A 9,396-nucleotide genomic window follows, 5' to 3' on the forward strand; every position below is an offset into this window, starting at 1 on the left:
GTTTCCTGCTATTCAAGGAAATTGAATTACATCGTTGAGGAGGTCTCTGTGTGTGAGTGAGGGATCCCGCCTGCTCTTTTTGCTCGGGGCGCAATTCAATTAAAGCGAATAAAGAGCGGTGCGGACGGCGGAGCGGTTTTTGAAGATTCGGGGAGATCTCGTGAATTGTGCATCTCATCCATTTGGGAGCGTTAAAAGGGAAGATTTAGAGGATTCCCGGGCGGCGAGGACCATTGCCGAGGACAAGCGCCCGCTGTAGATCGTACAAAAGCTCGCATATTGCCGCGCTCGCATAACTTGCGACTGTTATAGTTTCAGCCGCGGCCGGGATATACGGTCAAACGGACCCGCGCCCTGACCCACGGGCCACGTATTAAGGCGCGCTCCGAGACGAGCACGCAGTAATAACGACGATTTGAATACAATATTGCGTCGTTGTTGGGCCGGCTCCTGCATAGCTCCGTCGACATGCGCTCCCCGAATTGCCACCGTGTTAAGTCAAAACCCCGCATGAGCCCTCAGACCGTGCCACGTTTCCTTCAACACCGAAGGAATCTACTCGGAAAATTCTGAATATTTTTCCCCCGATTTTCCAGATAATTTTGTTCGCAATTTAATCTAAAATATCTGAAAATTTCGAGGAAAAATGCACTGAAAAAAAATATCGGTGTATTTACTAAGAAAAGGGTAAAATTACCAAGAATTCAGGGTTCTATTTGATCCCAGTTTTTTCTTGGTAAAATTACCATTTATGGAATTGGTAATTTTACTGAGAAATCTCGGTAAAATTGTTGAACTTTGTCGGTTATTTTACTGGACCTTGGTAAAAACGCCAATATTTTTTATCGACTGTGGTAGTATTACCGAGATAAAATGGCAAAGTTAGCGGGAATTGATTACCGATAATAGTGGTATTCTTACCTGGAAAAAACAGTAAAAATACAGGTTTTTAGGTAAGCTTACCAGTCTGTCTTGGTAAAATTACCAATAATTGGTAAAAAAAGTGAGATGGTAAAGGTACCAACGGACCTTCGTAAAAACACCGAGAATTTTTTTTCAGTGTACCAAAGGAATCTACTCGGAAAATCCTGAATATTGCCCCCCGAATTTTCAGATAATTTTGTTCGCAATTTAATCTAAAATATCTGAAAATTTCGAGGAAAAATGGACCGCGTGTAGCAGAGAGGAACCAAGTCACATCAGGTATTGCCAAATGTAGTCGGGCAATTCAATTTTTTACATGATATCGAGTTGATTGTTGAAAATTTCAGTGAACATTTTGCATAGCACAGAGCGAATTCCTGAAATTTTCAAAGGAATCTGCACAAACGATTCTTATTTGAAGAATATAATTGCCCAGTTAAATTGAGTCGCTCCGAAGTTGAGCCGCATTTTGCTCGAAGCGCGTCTGCCAATGGAAAAAGTTGTCGCAAGTGAGAGAAAGATTGTTTTTCAAAATTTTTCACTTACGTGAGAAACTTGTGCAATAGTTAACTCCCTCATTTTATATTACAGTTAAAGTAGCAATAGCTGATGTGGCTTGGTTCTTTCCTGCTGAGCGCGGTCCAAATATGCATGACACTCATTGGGAAAAAAAAACACATTGGATCTAGAGTCCAGACTCTTGAAAACGTTGACAATAAAATACTCTTGATTCAATCGGATTTTTGCTTGAATCAAAATGAAATCCGCTTAAATCAAGAGGCTTGGTTCTTGATTTAAGCTAGATTCTGATTGAATCAAGAGTCATTTTTCTTGTCGATGTTTTTAAGCGTCTGGACTCTAGATCCAATGTGTTTTTTTCCCCCAGAGCTCTTCAAAAATACATGTTTTAATCGGGGAAATTTGGCAAGGCTCGATTGGTCATACGGCGTTCTTCCTCGACGCGATAGAATTGCGCCTCGCATGCGAGTGCACGGGACGCCGACAATTTTGTATTAATTTTCATGAATTGTGGAAAAGCAGCTGCAACTAATGTTAATGCTCTCTGCTTTAAAAGGGCGGGCATCGTGCGAGTGCTGGTGTCATTCCGATTCTGCTACTCACCACACTCATCCACGCGGCCTCGACGAAAAACAAATGAAAAATCCGCCGCCGTTCTGCACGGCCCACACCCCCCCCCCCCTTCCTCGGCCCCCGACGGGGCGAGCCTGCAAAAACACATCGGGATATATAAAAAAGCGCTCTCTCATTCAATGCGTGTAAGATATGACGTAGCACATTGTCCTATAGTCTACAAATTCCGTCTAAAATTCAGCGCTCTCGTGTAGTAGAGTATCTATATTGAGAGAGTATGGCCACTGGGGTTACCACCTCTGATTGGCTCAGCCATCTTAGGCTAAATGGAGCCCTTAGGACCCAAAAATGGCGGACGCCATAAATTAATGTAATGCAAAATGACTCAAAATGTAGTTTTCTTTGCTTATCGTAACGAGAAATTTACTCAAATGCACTATTGCGACATCTTTACATATTTTTAAGGCTAATCGTGTGCATTTTGAGAAAAATTATCTTAGATGTAGTAAGGTTGGCAGCAAGTGCGGTTGGTGATAACCGTCAAAAGTTGGCAATGACCCCCCCTCCCATCCACAAAAACCAAAACAAAGCACCGCCATTTTTGGGTCCTAAGCCTCTCCATGGGGCCCAGTGGCCATACTCTCTCAATATAGGTACTCTATGGTGTAGGGCTATTGCTATGATATGCTGTTTGAAACGGTCCCCAGAACAAATGAGGGGCTTGGAGGACAAGGCGTACAAGTGCAATTTTTGCACAAATTGAAAAAATATTAATGATCTTAAGTGAGCGTGGATCCGGGGAAAGAAAAGAAGAGAAAAAAGTCACATCAGTCTGGACGCATCAATCATCAGTTGGCACATTGGTTAGCATGTAAATATCTGTTGAATGATGCAATTTTTGTATGTGACATCTGTCTCTTCTTTTCTTTCCCCAGTTCTAGTACTGAATGGCAAGTAATCCATATTCTATGAAAATTTCGCTCTCGAATTCCAATTTAAAAGCATCAAAAAGTTAGTGTTTGAACTTTCCTGCAGCCATGAGGATCCATGTAATTTTGAGACTTCAAAATCGTGGTTCTCGCGATGACTGAATTTTCTTTGTGCTACCGATAAAGTTCAGTGACATTTTCAAACAGCTTCGTTGAACAATTTTTCTGTGAAAAAGTAAAATGGCGGCGAAAATTTTGAAATGTCGCGTGGCGCTTGTGATACTTCGGCCGGAAGGTGGCGATATAAACATATAGCCCGATCATCGACTTTTGCTCTATGATAAATGCTATAATGGGAACCTGCTCTTCTGCAGAGGGAAAAGCAGAAGTTGTTTTTCTTTCTATGGAAGCCTCTACCGTTTCTTGTAGGACTTTAAGTGATATTCTTAAACCAACACTATTTGTTGAGTATGACAAGATTAATACGGCTTCATACCTTAATGATAGTGTCCAGGTAATTTTTCCGACTGGGGTCCTGAAGAGTATACCGCAATGACGGTTTTCCGCTGAAATATTCTGTAACAAGAATTTAATTAAATTACTTCTCTGAACTTCCGGATGCCGCTGGCGGTCGATGCATTTTATTAGTAATATATGAATGTATTCATTTTCTCTTATTGAAAAAAAGTATAAAAAAATGACGAATGAATAGCCCTCAACTCTGCCTCGTTGAAAATCAATAGTGATTATTGGGCTTTGCACATGATGCGAGCCTCGACGCAACGTTGCGGAAACTAATGTTAAACGTATTCACGCAGTTCATGCATAGCTTCAGTTGAAATAAAATTTGAATGATTAAACCTGATTAATGTATAAATGCGTATTTCAATGAGGCAGCTGTTAAGAAAGAAGCCTTGATTTACTCGTCTTTTCAGAGAAGGATTGCACTTCCAGCTTTTCAATTTTAAACGAACTTTGCAGTAATAATTGCAGTCAGTTGGTCGTACCTTCATTTCCTACACTTTAAAAAGAATGAATTTGTCGTTTTATTACCCACACTTACACTCGTCATAATCATTTAGAAAGCATTACCCCCGTGAAAAATTCTTCGAGATGTGCATATGCAAGCTTGTCGTTTTATGTATTCCAAAAAGTTGATTCATGTAATCAGAAATTAATAAAAATTCAAAGAAGAAATCACCACCTCCTCTTCAGTTACGAAAAATTGTAAAATTCAGATAGAGGCTACCGTACAGAAGAGTCCTGCACCTACAATTTTAAGAAAATCGGATTTTAAGATGTTTCCAGTTTCCAGTTTTCCGCAATATGCTTCCTCATTATGAGGATCGTTTAAACGGGAATCTGTTTTATGATTTTCAGCGACAGTTTTTGCATTGATGGAATTTTAATTTGCTTCAAGTGAAAAATCTTTTGGGTGTCAGTTCGTCGCCCTCCTGACATGAAGACATATATTGACCAAGTTTATCAGAAAGGGACCAACCCGCATCAAGTTGAAACTGAGAAAAAGAGGTTTGAAGTTTTATTCCTCCATAAGACTCAATGCAGAAAGTAAACTTTAATCCCTCTTTTCGCAGACTAATATTCATTTTTCGACTTTGAATTTTCGGCAGAAGAACATATACAAACAGAGGAACTCAAAAACACTCGTGACTCATTTTTTTCGAAAATGTGGGTCAGTTCCTTTCTGATAAACTCGGTCCATATACACCTTGGGATGAACCCTGGTCTCCATAAAAATCAGTGCTTTCCCAGACTCATCTCAAAGTGCGTAGTTACGCCCGTATGTCAGCCAATGAAAAGCAATCGATAGTTATCTAGGCAAATCACCTCACCTGGGATCGATATTATGATGAATTCAAATAGGCGAATACATTGCTATCACCTTCGTAGAATCACCACTCTAAAGAATACTCTGATGTATTTTTGATGAAAAACGGATTCCGAATTCGTCTCCAACTCCCACACTGAAGTGCTAAGGAAAAACGCCGTAAAAACATTCAAATTTCCTTGGATAAAATGTTTATTTTTGAGGAAAATCATGAATATTTTATCTTCAAATTTTCAGACACTTTAGATGAAACTACAAATAAAATTATCTGAGAAATTTGCAGAAATCTATTCACAAATTTTCCTAAAAATTAGTGATTTACTAGAGGAAATTCGGCAACGCCTGAAGACGCATACGACGTTTTTCCTTAGCACGGCAGCACATTCCTTACGACGTTAAAGAAGTAATCTGTTGCCAAGGAAAGGAGAGGCTAACATCAAATGCTCGAATAATCTGAACGAATTCCCGTTATACTGTTTCGATCGCTAATGAGCGAGGACAAAGCTCAGCTTTCGTGCTTGAGCGGAGACGACTGTTGCTTTAGGTGAAAAATCCGAGCGGCACCCGATTAGTATCAGTATAATTCAGTCCTCGCCGAGAAAATTAAAGGTCCCTCAAAGGGATTAACTCGAACCATTTTCGTCAATGTAACATTTTTGTAATTACATTTTATATCCCGGGTTCGCGGGTTTGAGAGCTTTTATTGCGCCGGTGGCTTTCCGGCGGGCGTATAAACCATTTTAATGGACAGCCGGTGAGTTATAATTTTGATCCAATCAGGATCGGGGAAGAACTTGGAGCTTTGCGGAGCCAAGCACATTTTCTGCCGTGCTGAGGAAAAACGACGCATGCACCTCTAGGCGTTGCCAGATTTCCTTTGATAAAACGCGAATCTCCTGATGCACTCGCGAATATTTTCCTTCCAATTTTTTAGATAATTATGTTTGCAATTTCACCCAAAAGTCCTGAAAATTTCAAGGAAAAATATCCATAAATATCCTCAAAAATAAACATTTTACCAAAGGAAATTTGGCAACTCTCGAATGTTCATACGGCGTTCTACCTTAGCTTGGCAGTTTTGCGCTTTCCGCCTCCGTGGCGGTGACTCCGCAATCTCCGATCTGAGGAAAAACTTCGTATAAACCTCCAGGCGTTGCAAAATTTCCTTGGATAAAACGCGAATCCCCTGGTAAACTTACGAATAATTTCCCTCCAATTTTTTAAATGATTATTTCTGCAATTTCACCCCGAGTTCCTGAAAATTTCGAGGAAAAATGTTCATAACTTTCCTCGAAAATAAACACTTTACCAAAAGAGATTTGGCAACTCTCGAATGCTCATACGGCGTTCTTCCTTAGCCTGGCAGTTTTGCGCTTTTCGGCTCGGTGACGGTGACTTGGTAATCTCCGATCTCGCTATTCGATTTCGCAATCCGCGCTTTTATCTTGGCCGGGTCCGAGGCGCGACCCGACGCGGCGGTTTCGGAGATCTTGATGCCTGCGTCGCGCTCTACTTGCAGCTTCTACTCGCAGCTTCCACTCGCAGCTCGCGCCCGGCTTCTGATTCTTCCTCCTCCGCTATAAATCACGGGGACTTGGTGGGGGATATCCTGTCTAGTCGCCCGAGTACGCGCCAAGCTACCTAATGTCTCACGTGACTCGCTTCTGGGGCCTCGTCTTAGCTCCTCGCTCCAAAACGACTCCGCTTGACCGCCACCACTCAGATTTCCTCACGCCCAAACATGGGGAATTTCATGAAATTATTCACGTGATATTTCACGAAATTTCATGAAATTTTTGAAAACTGTAGGGATCCATTCAAGAGGCCAAAAAACGCACGGAAACAGTGATTCTCGATTTTGACATTTTCCACCTCTAGTCGAACATTCAAATCGACGGTGTAAGTCAGCAATCACATATCTTGTTTGCGGTGTCTGGAAATCTCTGCTTCTATGGTATTTTATTAGAGGAGAACAAACCGACATCATTCCTTGAAATTTTTGCAGAATTTTCCTCGCACAGAGAAGAAAAATCACGGTAGGTTTAAAGAATTGCCGTTGAGTACTTTTCCGTTCAAAAAATAAAGTATGACAGGAAGTCTGCGACGTCGCAAACCGAGTTATGTGATTGCCGACTTACACCGTCGAAATATTTTTGTTTGTTTGGAGGTTAGGTTGCACGGAAAAAAAAGTATCATAATCCCAACTATACTCCTGGATGATTTTGGCGCTAGATACATTAGAGTAGTTGCACTAGCCATTGGTTATGTCAGCTGAAAGTGTAGTTGGATCAACCATTCCTCTACCTAGTGCCCTCACAGTCAGCATAAGTGTGGTTGAATTAACTATACCGCTCAGGGGCGAACTGGCTCGCATCTGAGTGCGGAGACCCTTGGCTGGTTAGAGGGGCGTAATGGAAAATTTCCTAGTAGGACATACCCTACGTGGAGAGGGGTTCAGAAAATTTTGGCAAAGCAGCACAAGTTTACGCTATTTTCAGATTCAAAGTTTATTAATCGTACAGAGGATACATTGCAAATTGAACGTATTGAAGTAACCGACAGACTTCTGAAATTAAAGAAAACATTAAAAATTAAAGCCACTAGATGCATCCGAGCGCCATTATTTCCAAAAGAACCGAGCCATTGCTTCGGTTTACACGAGCTTAAGACGTGGGTTTGCAAATCCATCCTAAAAAAGAATCAGACAAGCACCTGAAAAAAGATGAAAGAACGAGTATCAACACAGCCGAAGACAGGAGAGACGTATTCGGGCCTCTTTTTTAACTTTTCTCCCGAATCTGAGCGACACCTCATTGATAGCATATAGCAGAACATTGAGAGCTCACGCTTCGCGTCATCGCGCCTTCAATTTTTCAGATGCAGCACGGACGTCCATCAAGTACGAATAGTTGTATCTTTGCGCCGTCGTTATTGCTCATCCTTTCCCTCGCTTTATTTCCATACTGCGTTTGTTTGCGTTTGTCTTATTATCGTGATGGTGCTTCAAACTGGTATGGCATAGACAGGGCGTTACGAGTTCACAACTCATGCCATCGCGTCTTACTTTGCAATGTGGACATCCATCTGGCACGAATAGTTGTATCGCGTTTACACTTTAGATGTCTCTTATTTTTGAATTTCGAGATAAATTAAGGTTAAGTTTGCCCGGGACATGCTATGGTATGTCCAAATTAATAGTCATTTTGGAAAGGAAGAAATATTTTTAAAGGTCTCTCGAGAGGTCTATAAAGGGGTGCGTACGTCTAAAATTCGAACCGATTATCGCTTCTAAGGGAGTTACACATAGCGAATGTAGGAGGGGTATCATAAAGCGCCTCTATGTCAACAAAATTTGACAAAATGTGTGTGTTTTCCGCATATATTCTCGGACGTAATTTTTATACTCTTCTTATTTTGCTATGTGTCAGATGGGCACGTTTTCGGCGCGCCAAGGGGGCGTATTTGCCAATGGCAGATTGTACATTATTTAGATTGTATAGTTAAGATTGTGATACTTTTTTTTTTTTATTATTTTCCAGTGCGCGGCTAAATTCCACTTTAAACTCCCGTGTGTGCCCGCCTCCATGTAGAGTACCTCATTAAGGTGGCATTTACTGCCGCATCAACAAGAAGGTCATCGAAAACTCTTTCCGGACTTCCGAAGGTTTCATTGATAATTCCGGAAATTATTAACAAATTTTATGGGAAATTTATTCAAGCCTTTTGAAATTTTTTACTCATATACCGCAGCAGTGGACAGTGGACACCCACCACTAGACAGCCCACCAACAGGGCATATTTTCCTTGTAAAATTTTGAGCAAAAAACGCGAGACGTACTAAAAATACCTATAATCTACTCAAACGGTAGCGGCGCGCATAAGGGGAGAAAGGGGGTGACCAGACCAGTTCCCAAAGTTTATTGCAATTTTTCTTCATTTTTCTTTTTTTCTTAACTTTTCTTCGAACAATTCTTGACGATTTAGTTACCTGATGGGTGCTACATGAAATTTGTGCGCTGTGTCTTGCAACCGTTTTACATTGTTTCGCAGAGAAAATAAAACTTCTCCCTTTCATATAGGGCTAATCTGAGGATGATAACGAGATCGTTTCCCCTCGGAACTCCAAAAGCAAAGGAGGATCAGGTTGCTAGTCCGCCCCTGCTTGTTTTCCATCCAAGAAATTAAAGAGGAAAGAAAATGTTGAAGCATCGCAATGAAGATCCAGACTTTTGCACTTCTGCCATCGATATTAAAACATAGGCAAAGTACGAGTGTGCACGAGGCTGTGCATTTGAGGCTATTCAGTAATATATCATTTTACGGGATATTTTCTCTCGTTATAAACTCGCGCGAGAAATTGCACCCTCTTTGAAAAGCACTTACATGTAAACACTGTGAAAATATTACCAAGAATTACCTACACATTATTTTGTTAGTCAAAGCGAGCGCCGGAAAAGTCCACATCGTCTCATATTTAATGAGTGCGTACAAGGTTATGTTCCCGCGCATTGGCGTGCGGTAATGATTTGTTGCAACGAGCAGGGTTCTGGCTCGGCGCTAAATGCATCGCACTTTTTGAATTCATTAAAAAGTTGCCTCTGC

The sequence above is a fragment of the Bemisia tabaci genome, chromosome 1 (assembly GCF_918797505.1).
Source record: "Bemisia tabaci chromosome 1, PGI_BMITA_v3".
NCBI lineage: Eukaryota > Metazoa > Arthropoda > Insecta > Hemiptera > Aleyrodidae > Bemisia > Bemisia tabaci.